The sequence below is a fragment of the Cydia pomonella genome, chromosome 24, assembly GCF_033807575.1.
Source record: "Cydia pomonella isolate Wapato2018A chromosome 24, ilCydPomo1, whole genome shotgun sequence".
Taxonomy (NCBI): domain Eukaryota; kingdom Metazoa; phylum Arthropoda; class Insecta; order Lepidoptera; family Tortricidae; genus Cydia; species Cydia pomonella.
Genome location: NC_084726.1, coordinates 2,051,565 through 2,070,169, shown reverse-complemented (window position 1 = coordinate 2,070,169; position 18,605 = coordinate 2,051,565). Strand labels below are relative to the sequence as shown.

At 35.0% G+C, this 18,605-nt stretch overlaps 1 protein-coding gene across 3 annotated transcripts in view; it reads right to left on the bottom strand.

The window, feature by feature from the left end:
* The window catches only part of LOC133531036 (irregular chiasm C-roughest protein-like), a 216,689-nt gene extending 198,311 nt beyond the window's left edge, over positions 1–18,378 (bottom strand). For 2 of the 3 annotated variants that reach the window (XM_061869121.1, XM_061869122.1), the window contains exon 1: positions 18,078–18,377. The gene's annotated coding sequence lies outside the window, so the exon portion shown is untranslated. Of the gene's footprint in view, positions 1–18,077 lie in introns of all 3 variants that reach the window. The other variant, XM_061869123.1, reaches the window with a different exon arrangement.
* Positions 18,379–18,605: the final 227 nt, after the last annotated feature.

The following is an 18,605-nucleotide window of genomic DNA, read 5'->3' as shown; positions in this document are numbered from 1 at the left end:
TAATGTTACACGGTATTCTCTACCTTTAGGCCAAACAGAGAAGCATAGTTGGTGCAGGGTATGTAAAGAACACTAAAACCTGACGCTTAAAATGAATAGGCACACATATAAATGTAATGTGAAAATAAAATAAATAAATACAATAATAATAATATACACCCAAGGCCAAAAGTATGGAAACAAGGTTGTTTTCTTTAATATCTCATGTTTCTGTCTTTGTTTTATAATACTAACCTAACATTTACATTAAGCAACCACAAAAGGTTGAAAATACTTGCTAATTATCAAAACATCCTAACATATTGTCAAAAACAAAAAAAAGAGGAAAAAGTAACATAATTATACCCTTTTTATTGTTTTGAAAAATGTTGAACTGGCAAATATCATAGCTACAAGTTGAGTAATTTACTTTTAAAATGTTCAACTATTATAATTACCATTTTGTTTCTAATGAGTAGTATATATTAAATTACATCGCTTAAAAAAATCACACTTTTCTATTAAAATATAAGCTTGTTTCTATACTTTTAGCTGGGAGTGTATATATAAGAGGTATAATAATAGGCCTTTTCATCTGTGTGAGATGTTACCAATAAATAAATATATATACCTGCTACTAAATTTACTATGGAGACACTTAATCATGACTCTTTCTAGCAATTTTTGTATCCACCTTTTTCGATAATCCAGCAGTCTATGTCCATACCAGTCTCTGTCTCTACCCTACAAACTTAATCTAAAAGATCGTATCCACTACTCCTCTTCAAGTGAGATACGCCACTTCTGTGTCCGTAGCTACAGTAGCTTCCGTTGATACAAAGAAGCTTCGATTCTTAGTTTACGAGCTGCGAGCGCAGAAACAGATAAACGTAAATCATTGTAGCTAAATAAGGTGAGTTAGGGTACGATGATACCGGTAGGAAAGATGTAATCATCTTTTAGAAATAAGTTTGTACATTTTTTTTTGTTTTGTTTTGTCAGTTTTATGTTAACCTGTTCATGTGCAATAAAGTGACATACATACATAAATAACTGTGCGTTGAGCAATAAAAAAAAATTAAGTATACAGTGTGTATACGATTTAACCGCAAGACGTAAGTTTAAGTGATATAAAACGATTCTGAAAGATTTTTTAAAACGCTTTTATTAGGGGATCTGTAATGGAATCTAAGGTAACTAATTTAACCATCTTCCAAGGATCGTAGCGTCATGAAAATTCGCAGCTGTATGTAGTTCTGATGACAATCCAATAATATGGTACTGTCGAACTGATCTGATGATGGAGCCGGAAGATATGAACGGGAACTTCATGATGGAACATCGTGTCATAGCTGTGTTTGGATTTGTTAGAAAAGTCTTGTAATGAACTTTGACCACGATGAGGTTTCAAGGTCTGATGATGAAGCCGGAAGATAAGCACTGGCATTCCATGATGGAATATCGTATCATAAGCGTATTATTCTAGTGTTTTTTTAACTATTCATTAATTTTTATTTACTCTTAACTAACAGACTATAATTAACATTTTTTTTTTCGAGCGACAATGTATTTCGTACATCATGGTATTTAAAAATATTTGGGGACAATCATACACAAATCTCCCTAGCCCAAAACTAAGCAAATCCCGTAGAGATAGAAAACACCCATGACTTAAGAACAAATATCTGTGCTCATCACACAAATAAATGCCCTTACCGGGAATCGAACCCGGAACCATCGGCTTCATAGGCATGGTCCCACTAGGCCAGACCGGTCGTCAAAAAAAGTTGTCGAGTGACTTATTTTACTATAGCATTAAATGTAACTAAAACTCATTAAAAGCTGTACATTACACACGCGATTTCACTTCTTATTGCTATCCCCTTAAGTCTTATAATAGCGTGATGTACTTTGTGCATTCAGCATCAGCTACAAATAATGCTAAATCAATACAGTATTGGGTAACACAGACTAGAGGGTTGAATAGACTACGCAGGCGACCTTTCTGGTGGTAAAACACAGTCCATTTATCTGAAGTTGTTGTAACATTTCAGGCGTAATTGAAATTACTTTTCTTAGGTATCTTTTCTCTGTGTTTGAATAGAATTGTTTTGCTTAAATAGAAGTGCGAGGGTACAACATTTCAAAAAATTGCAATGCGGAAAGGAGCAAAATTGAGTGCTGGTTATTTTTGTGCTAAGTCACAGGAATAGCAGGAATTTCACTTTTTTAAGTATAATTTATTTTCCTTTTTTCTACTGCCAACAGAGCACGCTTAAGGCAACATCAAAACAATTTTTCTGTATCTGCTACTTGTAGCCTAAACTTTATCTTAAAAATTCGACTTTTATTAATCACTAGCTGTGCCCGCGGCTCCGCCCGCGTGGTATTCGGTCTGTGTCAGTAATCGGCTCATTCACCGCTAATTTCTCTGTCTCTCCCCTGGAGGTGGAACTTCAAGTAAAGTTGACAGATGGATACGCTAGAGGACTGTAGTCTAGATAAAATATTTTACAATTAGGTACCACTTAATAAAACTACACTCCAAAATCAATTATTTTTTTCAAATTCGTCCTTATTCAAATTTTTGATGTGATTTAAACGACATAGAGTAGAAGATGTATATCGGACAATACAGTTCCACTTTTGTATTTTTTTTTTACGTCCTTGACTGTACCTATCCAAATCATGTCCATGGAAAGTATCATCCAAATCGGTGCTCCAGACCAATCAGTCTAAGCATGAAAAGGTAAGAAATATACCCATAGAAATCCATACTACCGAACACTATCGAATTTAGGTGTAATACCTATTAGTTAGAAGTAGGATTAGAGGAAAGGAGAATACTCTTAGATATCAAAAACTTGAGGCCGAGTATTTACATTTTGTTTACAGTTATGTTTATGTATGCACAACTAAATGTATACATATAATTATATTTACAGTTACATACTAATAAGTAGGTATGTAATAGTATATTTACATAACATTGACATTTTACAATATTTATTTGTACACCACATTGCGAGTCTCTCCGGCGGGCATCAGCACGAATAGCTCCGTGCAGCTGGTAACGCGCGAGCACGCCACGTAGAGCTGCCCGTGCGAGAAGCAGCCCGTGCGCAGGTCCACGCCAGCGGCGCGCAGCGTCTGCCTCTGCGACTTGTTGATGTTCATGGCGAAGCAGACGCTCACGGAGAACTGTAGGCGCTTGAAGTGGAACGGGAAATTGCTCAGGATGAGGGGGATGCGCGGGATGAACACGACTTCTGCGGCGCCGCACCCCGTCAGGATCTGCACCTCAATGAGGTTTCGCTGCAGCTGCACTACTTTTAGCTGGGTTCCGTTGCATAACTTCGGAGGCGACAAATTCCGAAGAAGCATGATTGGAACTCCAACTTTCAGGGTAAATGTGTGTGCTGGGAGTCCTGAAGCACTCAATGAGCTAAGGAACTAAGGAACTCTACCGGGCATGTTGTGACATTGCCTTCATCCAAGACAGTGTTAATAGAATTATATACTGCATGTTCACTTTCGATTTCCGCCTGCTCATTTTTCTGCGTGAGCATGGACCGTTCCTCTATGGGCGTGAGTATGGATCTCTCACAAACACAAGAATGGCTCAGGTCTCCGTACACGCTACGAATGAGGTTTTCAATGGATGGAACGATCCTGCATAACGTCTCTGGTAGTTGTGGCTACGCCTAAAATCACGATCGTCGCTATAGTTTCGTAACCTCAATGCGTTGCGAGACTTTCGTGAAAGGTTCGCTTTTTTTCGGGAAGGCATTTTCAGTTTTTAGTACTTATGGCATTTTAACGCGTATTAAATGCGAGGTCCAAATCTTTGACATTTACACCGCAAACATCAGATTTTTTTTTTTCATAGTACCCACCTTCGTAGCCATTATTAAGTGCTTAAAAGAGGCGATACGTATGAACATGGATATGATAAAATTACGATTAGGTACATTCATGATGGAGAAAAGATTTTTTTAAATAATTATGCAGTTATACGCGTGTTGACATGTGTGTTGATTTTGCCACTACTACACTATGTAAGTAAACTCATTTTTAACCGACTACTTCAAGATTTCAAAAGGAGGAGAAGCGAGGGAACTCTTCAAATATGAAAGTCATACATATAATGATTTTTGTATTTTCATTTACAAATCTAGCATTTACATTAAAAAAAGTGACATTTCATGAAGTGGAACTGCTGATGATGATCAGAATGGAACTCTTCAACGATACACAGTACACGTTTGGCGATTTGTCCTCTTCGCTGTGTTTGTTAATTAAATTAGATTTTCAAGACAAATTTTTGTCAAGTTCGAGTTCTGACGATGGGGTCCATGAGGAATCGAGGGAACTCTTCAAATGTGAAAGGCATACATATAGTGATTTTTGTATTTTCATCAACAAATCAAGTATTTACATTTGTAGAAGTGACATTTGATGAAGTGGAACTGTTCATGATGAACAGAATGGAACTCTTCAACGATGCATAGTTCACGTTTGGCAATTTGTTCTCTGACAAAGTCAAACAGTTAGGTTTTAAAGACACATTGTTATATTTCTATCCTATTTAGTTTTTTTAATAATTTTCTGGTGCTTTACTTCATGCATGGTGTGAAATAATTTATCTTAAATACAGTCGAATACCCTATTGCGGGTATCTTACCAGTCAACCATAGGGCAAATCTGAAATGTGTCAAGGGGGGTGCAGTGACAAAAAAAAACATGTTACCTCCTTTTCTACATAATTAGGCCTAGGACGCTGTCTTTTTAATTTAATTGTATGAAATCAAAAATCAACAATAATCGTTCTTTCACCGGTCTACCTCATTGAAGTCGGTTTTTTTTTTCTGAAAAATAATTAGTTTACTTGATTACTAAATTTTTACTCAGTTTCCCAAAAGATGGCACTGTGCAATGTATGGCAATTAATTTACTGTCGTTTAATTTCGTTGTATTATTACATCAACACAATTGAAATTGAATTGATATCCGTACCCCCCTCTTCTAGCTTTAGAGTTAATTTGGCAAAATCCTTCCTCGGTGGCTATATAGCATTTTTTCGACAGATTAGTAAAGTTTGCATCAAAATCCGTTCAGCCGTTTTCACGTGATGCGAGGTCAAATAAACAGACAAACAGAGAAACAGACAAACAGACAAAAATTCTAAAAACTGTTGGAACGTGTTCAGTTAACGATTCTTAGTATCCCCAGCCTATTTTTTTCGAATATCTTCCATGTACAGACTTTCGACCCCCTTCAGCTTTATTATATGTATAGATAATTAGGAAGATTTCTTTGAATCATCTTTATTATTTCATTATATATTTCTTAATTTTCTTATCTATCTCAGCTTACCGTTTATACTGGATTTGACAGAGTTCTATCCAAAAATATGTATATTCAGTACAAACAGATGCTTCCAGAATAAATTAACTGTAACCCGCATTTTTTTTTATACCATGTCGGTGGCAAACCAGCATACGGCCCGCCTGATGGTAAGCAGTCACCGTAGCCTATGGACGCCTGCAACACCAGAGATATTACATGCGCGTTGCCGACCCTTTAAAAACCTGTACACTCCTTTTTGAAGAACCCCATACTATAGCCCCTCGGGAAAACCTCAGCAGGAAGCTCATTCCACAGCCGAAGCGTCCGCGGGAGAAAATACCTCTTAAACCGCTCAGCAATGATCTTGTGTTCGAAATTAGTTTGGACATTTAAAATGAATAGCAGCACATGCGTCCTCTAAAAACATATATGTCTGTGCTAAGCACAAACAGATGCTTCGAGAATAAGTTAACTGTTTACTTGAAATGATCTGGTGTTCGGAAATAGTATGGTTTAAAATGGAGTTTGTATGGTACGGGTAAAACAAAGAAAGATTCTATTGACTTTTGTTCACGATACAACGTGCATAAATATTTAGTTTTTAGGGTTCCGTACCACCACTTTCTGATATATAACAAATCAAATACATATCAGTGAAAGGATAAGGATCAAAGTCAAATGGCGTTCTGAAAGTTTTAATAATATGTCGAAAGATGGCAGTAAATTTACTGTGGCTACAAAGTTTCCTTTGAAAATCCACCTCTATATAATACAATACTTACAATACAAATACTCTTTATTGCATACCTACCTCAATACAGAAACAGTACAAATAATACAACACATAAAGAAGAGGTAAACAACAGGCGGTCTTATCGCTAAAAAGCGATCTCTCCCAGACAACCTTTAGGTAGCGGAATTGAAAAAAAAAATCCACCTCTATTTCAAATTCTCTTAGGTAATGTGGCAAGCAAGGGAGGGTAAGACCAGATATTTTTTTTCTGAATTTGTACTTATACCTAGTAGATTTTTGTTGTAGATCTATCGTATAAGTATAGTGTTAGTAGTCAACGCTTTGTAGTGAACGAAACGCAACTGTCACTGTCGCACTAATACGGAAGAGTGATAGAGATGACAGATGACTACGCACCCTGTCCTTCACATTGGGCCTTGTTTAGACATTGATTAATATTTACACAAACACTATTCAATATGTAAAGTGGCCCTGGTGTGATGGCCAGTTACATTTAAGAGGGAAGGAGACGGCAGTGTTTCTATACAAACATGGCCCCATTTTCCTCTCTGGATATTGATATTATGGAAAATATTAAAATTTTATTAAATTATTAAAATTACATAATTATGCCCCTAAGTTTGACTTTTTAGCGTTTAGCTTTTATAATTATTAACAATTCTAAAGAAATTAAACGTAGGGGCATGGCTGTGGTTGACATACAACAAATTGTGTCAAAGGGTAAAACGGGACCCTAATATTACTAAGACTCCGCTGTCCGTCTGTCCGTCTTTCGCCAGGCTGTATCTCATGAACTGTTAGACCGTTGACATTTTCACAAATGATGTATTTCTGTTGCCGCTTTAAAAACCGAATGGGCCCGAATAATGATTAAGAGATGCTTAAGATCTTGGAAAGAGATTGAAAAGATCGGTAACTAAACAATATGTCAAAATTGACGTGTTTTTTTTTCCCCTGGCTTTCCCCTCTTGTGTTTTGGCAGGAGGGATTTTGCCAATGACGACGTTTTAAGACGTACAACGCACGATAAGCATGTTCGGTGTATGATAAATTTTGGTTTGGTAAAAGGACTTATGGTAGGTACCTAAAACAAAAAACATTTATTGTTATGGATATCACATACAACACAGGACATGTACAGTTTATTAGAAAAAGAGCGGGAAAGGTAACAGTTTTGACAATTAGAAGGCATACCGACATAAGGAGAGATAAGAAATGGACAATAGACATAAGATGATTTTACTAGAAAATGTAGAGCCGTTAAAGTTTTATATTATTTTCTTGTGTGTGTTTAAGAAGAATTCCAGTGATGGGAAAAAAATTTACGTTTATTTCGATTCTTCTGTGATCTCAATAAGATATTTCTAACGTCAAAGTGACATTGGTTGCCCGAATCGTGCTGCTTCTGTCAATTATACGACGTACAAACGATATCTAATTGAGAACTTATCTAAACCAGAACTTATCGTTATCGTATCTCATTCTTCGAATCGGGCCGTTTGATTATATTTGAAACTAGTTTTCGTTGTAATTAAATAATTATGACTGCATTGCACAAATAAATATGACACCAATCATATCTGTGGCCAGATTTAACCTAAATTTAATGAATAATGTCCAATATCGCTTTAATTGAATCCCTTTAATGGCTTTCCTGTGTCGAATAATTAACTTTTGCAGTGACCAAATTGATTTTAAATTGTTTTTAGTAGTAAGTAGTTTAACTCATATGAAGTTGTTGTTTAATAAGTATACGACATACAAACGATATCTAATTGAGAACTTATCTAAACCAGAGCTTATCGTTATCTTATCTTTTCCGTATTTCATTCTTCGAATAGGGCCGAATGAAATAAATACAAATCAAACGTGATTTTTTTTGCCGTGGCACGGAACTCTTCGTGCGCGAGTCCGACTCGCACTTGGCCGGTTTTTATTTTTATTGTTTTTTCAATACTTAGAAATGTTCAAACAGTAAACGTTACTGTTTTGTGTTTTACATTTTCAAACATTTGTTGATATTGTATACCTAAGTCAGTTTATCTTAATCAAAATTACTTTAGTGTGTGCTCGATAGATCCTTTTTCCGTCTGTGACCTCCGCTGTCCGTCCGTCTGTGATCAGCTCCGCTGTCCGTCAGGCTGTATCTTACGAACCGTCATAGCTAAACAGTTGAAATTTTCACAGATGATGATTATCTGCTGCCGCTATAACAACAAATATTAAAAAGTACGGAACCCTCGGTGGGCGAGTCCGACTCGCACTTGCCCGGTTTTTTCTCCTCAGCCATACTTACCCGTATTGTCTTTACGTTGTACAATAGCTTATCAAATCTCAACCCAGGTGGTCCATCGAGTAGGTAATATAATATTCGTAATATTAAATTCTTAGAATAAAGACAGTCAGCAGATAAGGCCAGGTGTTAATCTGCAGACTGCTAGGATTGTTGCTAGGCCTACTGGAATTGACACACGCTCTTATGCTGTCAATAACTGCTCAGATCATTTTGATTTTTAACACTTCAGTAATATATACTAATTTGTACTAATATACACCGCGTAACATAAATAAATAAATATAATAGGACATTTATTACACAAATTGACTAAGTCCCACAGTAAGCTCAATAAGGCTTGTGTTGAGGGTACTTAGACAACGATATATATAATATATAAATATTTATAAATATTTAAATACATAGAAAACACCCATGACTCAGGAACAAATATTCATGCTCATCACACGAATAAATGCCCTTACCAGGATTTGAACCCGGGACTATCAGCTTCGTAGGCAGGGTCACTACCCACTAGGCCAAACCGGTCGTCAAAATCAATATATACTAAAAATGGATTAAACAATGTCAAGGATATATAAGATAAAATTTTGGAACTTAACAATAGGTACCTAATTATTAATGGCAGTTAAATAAATAAATAAATATATATATAAATGGAAAATAAAAACAAAATGTCAGTTCCGTTCAAGATATTTTTTTACGCTATAAAAACAATTTTCTAGAAGCCAGTAAGTCAATTTATTCTTAAAACTATATTCTTTTAACAGTGTATTCCTCAGGAATACAATACAATACAAACCCAAAATTCTTTAATTTATTAAATAAAGAATTTTGTATTTTATTTGTATTCCTGATCACATTTAAAGACTAACCCCCGTATTCATAAACGTCTACTAAAGTTGACAATAATAATCGTTTGTCCCTTTCCATCATACCAATACGTCGGAAAGGGACAAACGATTATTAGCGGCTTGTCAACTTTAGTAGACATTTTTAAAATTTTATAATTTACTTGACAATCCACCTCTGTTCCAAATTCTCTTTGGTATGTTACTTGACAAAATTAATATCAATATATTATTTTGATTGGTAATCTTTCGTTTTCTTTAATATGTTAGAAAATAATCGGACAGACAGACGGACATGACGAATCTATAAGGGTTCCGTTTTTTGCCATTTGGCTACGGAACCCTAAAAAGTGAACAAATCATTTCTGTCTATTACAAAAACAGGAAACAATAACCTAATAACTTTATATTTCATAATTTTTAAAATCATAAATCTCCTCCAAGAATACGAGTAGTTAGTAGCCAAGTTATTAAAAATAAGTATCTCAAATCCGTTTTATTTTCCAATCGAATTTGAAGCTTAACTGCCAAATATTAAAGTTTAAAATAAAGTGAGCATACTCACAGCTATAAGTCATTTTAAAACTGAGGTAGATAATAGATTTTCGGTAAGCGTTGCCTCAAGGTACGCTACCTTTTTGAAGATGAGTCTATAATAATATTATGATTAACTACAAATTAAGGTTGTAGGTGAAGGTAAACTATGGAGGGTAGAGTAAGGAGAACAATCTCTTATGGGAGAACTGTTGCTGAAGTGTCCAGCTGGCAGCTGTAAATAATAGTTCGAAATCTCTCCGGTGGCGCTAGGGTAGCACAAGGACATGACATGAACTTAGACGTTATTGACGGTGTGAAGTGCGCTGTCAGTGATTTGATTTTTTAGGGTTCCGTAGCCAAATGGCAAAAAACGGAACCCTTATAGATTCGTCATGTCCGTCTGTCTGTCCGATTATGTCACAGCCACTTTTTTTAATAACTAACTGCTTTGGCTCAGCGATCCAAAATAATCTTGGCCTCCGAAATGAGAGAGATCCTGCCATGAATTGGCATTCAACCGACGCAGGTCCGCCTCCACGACATCACACCAGCGGTACCTGGGCCGCCCGATCGGTCGACGGCCGCCGTCGCCCCAAGTACGCTTTCTTGACTGCCCGATCCTCTTCCATTCTGAGTAGGCAACCGAGCGATTTTTTTATAAAAGTAAAAAAAAATCTTCGCGGTGTATTGTGGCGCCACCTATTTAAGGTTTTTTGAAGGACACTTTACTTAACTAATAATTGCTCCATAATTGCAACGCTGGTTATGATTGGGTATTACATTTTATATCGTCATATTGGTCTTTAATGTCTTTAATGGAGGTAACAGTTTCGTAGTCAAATCATCGAATGTGTGACAAAATACGCAATACCTGATTGTATATGTGTTACGGGTAATGTTAGACGGTTAATTAAATTCAAGTTTACTCTCTGGTATAACTAGTATTTAAAAGAAAGTAGGTAATAAACGTAAATTCTGAAAATTTAAACAACATTAATCTGTATTCGGCGTTTACCTGTACACTGTTGCATCGTCACTTCTGACATTACCCTCCCAGTGTTGGGTAGACCTAGATGTATACGTAACGTACGCGTTTGCGTTAAGTATCATTTTGTATGGGATTTAGAAACAGCGCACCAAGCGGGACGTTTTGGAAACTCAAAATCCTATACAAAATAAGAATTAACGCAAACGCGTTCGTCACGTCATGCTGTCTATTAAATATTACACTAGGGGTACATAATAATACACACATAATTATGACAGGTTAATTTTGACTTAATTCAGACATTTTTCGATTGCATTTAAAAATAAATAAATAAATATTATAGGACATTATTACACAAATTGACTAAGTCCCACAGTAAGCTCAATAAGGCTTGTGTTGATGGTACTTAGACAACGATATATATAATATGGACTTATTTATAAATACATAGAAACACTTAAATACATACACCCATGACTCAGGAACAAGTATCCATGCTCATCACACGAATAAAGGCCCTTACCAGGATTTGAACCCGGGACCATCGGCTTCACAGGCAGTGTGACTACCCATTAAGCCAGACCGGTCATCAAAAATTTAATCACATAAGCAAATTTATTCACACAAAGGATTTTTGAAATGAATACTAAGCAGAATCTGAATCGATTGTAATATAAGTTAGTTATATTGTAACGGTATTTTTGCAACATTGTCATTTCCTGGAATTCCTGGTATCCTTTTACCTTTCCATACCTCACAGAAGAGTTTTTTCATATTACATTTAAATTATAATAAGGAGCACAGGTTAAATGTTACAATCTATAAATTGTATATGCAGATCGCGTTGAATGATGTATGGTCATCTAGCGGAATTGGCTACTTGACAGTTTTTTGTAAATAATGTCAATCGATCTTGATTTTCCTGAGGATCAAATGTCTATATAAGACTCATGGCATTTAAGCAACACAAAGGTCAGAAATGAGGGTTAAAGTCTTGCGCTCGCACTCGACGATTGAAACCCCTCAAACAAAATGATATTTTAATGTGACGTCACATTACATTAGTCTGGTCCTGAATGTACGGAACATAAAAAAAAATGCTATTTTGACCCTGAAATATTTGTTTTTATATATATAGTTGTTATACCTCTTATTTGTTAATAAAATTTAACATATCGAATAATTTAATTTTCTTTTTGAATATTTTTGTTTTGACACTTTGGACCCTTGTATTTTTTTTATAATCTCATTATGTCTTTTTAAATTCCACTTTTTTAAACTGGACGGCTCATTTTCTATCCATTTAGCTGAATTTTATTATATCTTTCAACATGTGTCAAGTACCCAATTCGTAACGCGTTGACCGACAATCCAAAGATCCCACCCACAAAAATCTCACGTTGGCCCGAGTTCATCATTTGTGATTGACATCTGCTTATACAATTTGTAGTTTAATCGTAGGTATTTGTGTATGGTGCTTTATTATTACTTTGTCAACGAATGTATATTCAATTTTATCTTATCTTCATTATTTCAAGTCTAAATTCGATCTATAATAAAAATATTATGTTTCACTTTAAACTGTGTTATTTACCACACAGCGGTTAAAAATCGGCAACACGCATGTGACACTCCTAAACTGCAAGCGTCTAGAAGCTACGATAACCTCTCACCATACGGCATATGGCAGGCAGACTGTTTTCGCCACCGGCGTGCTATCCAAAAACAAATAAAAAAATCTATGACTCTCCTAATGTTATTAACACTAATAAACATAAATAACTCCAAAAATCTTTAACACTGGCCACTTTTAACCTCAAACCCATAAATTGTCGAACAAAAACACTAGCGACTTTAAAAAAACACCTGTTTTCGAAATAAGAACCCGGCCGCTCGGCGATCGTTTTTTGTTTTTTTTTTTACGCCAAGAACGGGTTTCGTGGAACCATGGGAACGGGGCCTACACAACAGGTGTTGGCTACTGGATGTATTGCAATTGCTAGATTGTGAGTCGATTGACCTTGAGATTCGTAACATAGCCGTTGCTTCCTTCAGGTCAAGGTGAACGTATAGGTTACTGAGTAATTATGGGATACGGTTATGCGATGAACTTGGGCGAAAAGTCAAAAAATACGTCTCCGTAAACCGCCATATTTGAAACTGGCGACACTCCCGTTTAACTAACTACCATTTTTGCTTTTTCCCACTAACGTTTTTATTTGAAGATCGTACCTATCGTAACTTAATATACGTATCTTAAAGTTCGAATTAGGTCCTAATGCGTTATTCATAAACGCGTTACTGGCCTGAATTAGCTATGAATCGTTTATCTCTATCTGTCATTTTGACTTATGTATTTGTAAGAAAGGGATAAAATATAATTTAATTAAATCAGGCACGTAAAGTTTTATGAATAAGGCGGTTAGTATTTACCAAAAAGGTGGTAAAATGAACGGATGAGTGAATGTCAAAACTGCATGATATTTTAACTAAATATCATGAAAAACTGTTTGATCAATAATAAATTACCTATTTTAAAACAAATACTATAGAATACAATTCAAAATGAAACCCTATGCTGGCGGCATCAATAAAAACTTCTATAAAAAAAAAACCTTTGGTAGTTTCCATCCCCATTGGAAGTTTTTTTTTCTTCTATTAGTCTTATTTTATTAGCTTTTGAACGCTCTACTCGCCTACGAACTAATAGCGATTGTAACAACATTGATTTTGTGTTCGGGTCCGGGACTGTGACTAAAATTACGAAATTGGATCCACGTGATTTGGGATCTGGGGGGCCGATCCTGACTACACAATTTATTAAATTGTTCCGCAGACATTTCAACAAATCTCATGCGATTTTAGATAAATTGCCCGCAAAGTAGCTATAACGAATTCAAATCAATAGATCGATCAAAATTTAAAAAAAAAATGTATATAAATTTTAGTTTCCACTACGTCACGCTATGTGAAAAAATTGTTCACATAAAAATGTGACGTAATGGAACGGACATTATAAACATCTTTCTTTAATGGTGGGATAAAGAATGCTAACGATTCTGAGTAGAATGGAGAACAAGAAAGGCCAGATTTGTATTAATCAAGTTATCGGTATGTCTTGAAAAAGCTCTGAAATCTATAAAAATTTGCAACAAAATTAATAACTATAATCTATACTGTTTTCGGCACTATATTGTCAATATTATATGTAATATTTTCTAATGTAACTCTTTTGTAATGACTGTTTGTGCCAAAATAAAGAGAAAAAAAAAATTGCTTGGTTATTCGTTTATTGCTTATTGCTTGCATGCGATTTTTTGTTTTTTTTTATCTTCTGATACAACCTTGACGATCGCTAACGCATTGGTGCGCATGAGATGCACTACGAGTCGTATCAACATCAACAACAACAGCAAGATCAAATGTTTATCAAATTTTCAAATCAGAATGGGCCTCGTGCCGTGGTGAATGGGGGGTTAAATAAGGTATTAGTTTTGAAGCGTTAAGTTTTTTAGTGTTTGCTTAGGATACAGGATACGTGGTTTGTTAGTGTTATTTTAGCAGAAACTGGGTTAAAATAAACTTTTAGTGCGGAGTTTTTGTTATACACAATGGAGTTATTGGTTTTGGACAATAACAGAGAACATTCTGTTTTTAAGGTTCCGTACCGAAAGGGTTAAACGGGACCCTATTACTAAGACTTCGCTGTCCGTCCTTCGTGAATGAATCGTGATAGTTAGACAGTTGAAATTTTTACAGATGATGTGTTTCTGTTGCCGCTATAACAACAAATACTAAAAAGTACGAAACCCTCGGTGGGGAGTCCAGGGATAAAAAAAAACAAATCATACAAACAATCTTAAACTAATATACACCACAGAAACTTATAAGAAGAAGTTTGTGCGTGGTGGAAATGCATCACTGCGCTCAACTGCCTGCTTAATGTTTAGTAGATAGGTAAGTACCGTCAAGGTATTAAAAATCGACACGAACAAAGTGCCATAAATATGCATACACGACCTTATTGCCTATACTTTAAGGCAGTTTATACATATTTTTAGTACTTTGTCTTGGTATATATTTAATACCTGGACTATATAATTAAGATAGACAAACGTATAGCAGGTAACACCAGCCATCACACATTCCCGTCCGTTATGTACGATGAAATTTTTTGAATGCATTTTTACAAGATTATAACGATAATCGCAGTAACATCAAGTAATACGAAAGAATCAAATATAGAAAATAACGAAATGAAACATAGAAAGTGCTATAATCAAGCTTTTCAACCCACTAAGGCCACTCAGCAAGCTTCGTGGCCAAAACACGGCAATCGGGTTGTTTCCAATTTTTTGAAACGCCTGTATTACGTTCTATTTTAACTAAAACTTGCCCTAAAATTCAACTTTTATACTAAAAACGGCTTTAAATATGTTAAATTAACAAAATATATTTTGACAGATGCTTTCGCGCCCAAAACGCTCTTTGAAAATTGTGTGACGTCACAGTTTACGGTTCGACACATAACTACATACACACGTAGAAGATACGAACTGTCAACTGACATTTGTCATTTGTTGTTTATCGCCTAACTGTCAACAGTGTCAATCCGAGAGTTGTGACGTCATCAGAATCTTCAATGACGTTTCGAGTTTGGTCACGTGACGTGTGCCAAAAGATATTTTAAATTCAATATTTACAAAAATATGGTCATTACAGGTCCCCTAAAAGTAGTTTAACATGTTCTTATAATCCAAAGGAATTTATTGGGATATAATTCTGCTTTAAGATTTGTAGATGGAAACAACCCTATTGACTGAAAAGCGCTCCATTATACCACGATTGTATAAAATACTATTTAGAGTTCTACCGGACATATTAAACACAGCTAATAATAAATAGTATAGTGTACCCAATGAATATACTCGTAATAGAAATATCTGTGAAAAAAGAACCTGTGTATAAAAGCGTAGATAAACTCTCCATAAAATAGTAACTCGATGACCGGTTCTGCCACTCACCCTAGTCATACAGCAATTCTAGTCTAACAGGCTAAGCTGGGTCCAGATCAGTTCTTGTCACGCGACAGCAATTTTATTATATCCCATCTATAATTGAATATTGAAAAAAGTGATGTGAAATGGTAAAATGCGATACGCGAAATAGAAACTTTTTTTAATACTGTTGCTATCGGGAATTTAAATACTCAAAAAGCTTACCTATTAGCTTAACTCTTTAACGGACCAAACTAAAGGAAAAATGTCCTAAAAGGGAGGATTTTAAGGAAAAAATACAAAAAGATGAAATTACTGGATGGTATTTTTTTCCTTATATCTGATTATGCCCTATAAATAAATATTATAGGACGTTATTACACAAATCGACTAAGTCCCACAGTAAGCTCAATAAGGCTTGTGTTGATGGTACTTAGACAACGATATATAAATAAATAAATAATAAATAAATATTATAGGACATTATTACACAAATTGACTAAGTCCCACAGTAAGCTCAATAAGGCTTGTGTTGAGGGTACTTAGACAACGATATATAAATAAATAAATAATAAATAAATATTATAGGACATTATTACACAAATTGACTAAATCCCACAGTAAGCTCAATAAGGCTTGTGTTGATGGTACTTAGACAACGATATATAAATAAATAAATAATAAATAAATATTATAGGACATTATTACACAAATTGACTAAGTCCCACAGTAAGCTCAATAAGGCTTGTGTTGAGGGTACTTAGACAACGATATATATAATATATAAATATTTATAAATACTTAAATACATAGAAAACACCCATGACTCAGGAACAAATATCCATGCTCATCACACGAATAAATGCCCTTACCAGGATTTGATTCTTACTCTTGAACGCCAGACAGCGAAGGAACTTGCCGTGCCCCGGACGCAGGCGATCACGATTATTTAAACGAAATTGAACTTTACGGAGTCGCGCGTTAGTCCCTATTGCATTGGCGTAACTGTCGGCTGTAGCCGTCGTTGACGTCCTTGGCAAGTATTTCAGATGTCGGCCATAGCCGACGGTGGCGGTCAAGAGGTTAAGAAGTGTAAATTACAAGCCAGTGAAATTAAAAGCAAAAGTCATCACCAAATGTATATTGTTTGGATTGACGAGAGTGTTTAACATGAGGTGTCATACCGGAGATCACCTAAATTATGGAAGGTAAGGAACGCTATCTCCATAGCCAGAACTTATGCAAACGTGTCCATTTGTCAGCTATAAATAATAGTTCCAAATCTCTCCAGAGTAGTGCTAGAGTAGCTAAGAACCTAGGCGTTATTGACGGAGTGAAATGCGCTATGATTTGATTTTTTTTCAAGTATTCTATGTATTGTAGCGCCACCTATTTAAGGTTTTTTGATGACACTTTTTGGTACATGCAGATTCCATTCCTTACACCCGTTACATCCTAAATTAATCAAAGTCTAAAAGGTCATAAGTACTGAGCCAGTCAAAACCATAAACACGGCCCGATTTGAAATTTAACATACGTTAAAGATATGATATGGATTAGATATGTCAGTGTTAAAAGTGACGTTTCTTCAAAAAAACTTCACTTTTGACACTGACATATCTAATCTATCTCGTATTTTTAGGAAACTTTTGACGTATCTTTAAGTTCGAATCGGGCTGTCAGAATGAGCAAAAGATCGACACTATAAATAAATTGGGAAATATGGTTCAATTTATGTTCCAAATATTAAAATAACAGTTTGATTTGCAAAATATCGTATTTGTTTGATAAAATAATGTCGGATAAAATTTGCTCTAAAATCGGTGGAACAAATTGGAACAAAACAAAAAAAAAATTGGAAAAAATATTTAAAGAACCATTACACGCAACATTGTTTTTGAAGACAAGAAAAACTGTGTTAATACCCGAGATCCTGATATTATTGTAAAATTGTATTTATTGTATAAAAACTTATTTAGCGGCAATGAATGTAAACACTATAATATAACTACATATTGCAGTCAATAAATATAATAAAAGCGTTAATAATATGAAATCAATTTAAATTGAACTCAAATCCAAAAATAAAATAATTTCCCATTCAACTGCATTTTGTTTTCAATTTTAATACATGATGTTGCTGAGCAGAAACTGCACTGAAAACTCCCGTTTATTATAATATTAGTAATGCACTTTCATTACAATGTTGCACCAAAGACCTGTCAAGTGCTTAATTTATCACATCATAAATTAACCCTTGACTCAAAGATAAACATCACTTGCAAAATTACGCTAAAACTGAAAAAAAAAAACATTAAAAACTTACCGTGAAACTAATCATGCAATCCAAAACAGAACACTGGCCGAAAACTGTTGAAATTAAAAAAAATAAACGTCAAACACACAGTTTATTAATACGCGATTCGAATCCGTGTTCGAAATTTGAATTCCGCACGCACGTACGCCGCGCTCGAAGCGTAGCTAGGTACTGGCAGGCCGGGAGATTTTCCCGCCCTTTGCCATAGAGTATTACAGACGGGGCTCTATGAATAAATTATTTTTAATTTTAATTTCGGCGGCGCGTGAAATTGGGCTTTGACTGCTACGCTTGATGCCAATGCTGGTATGAGGTTTTAAAAGGTTTTATGAATCACATGTGTGATCAGTAATTGCAATTAGATTTAGATTTATTTATTTCACAACATAATGATTACAGTACAAATTACATCAATGTCAATTTATAAGAATCTATATTGTGATCGTCAGAAATAAACTTAAATAATAGCAAGATAAATTAATTTCATTAATAATATATACCAAATAAATTAATTTCATTAATAATATATACTTATAT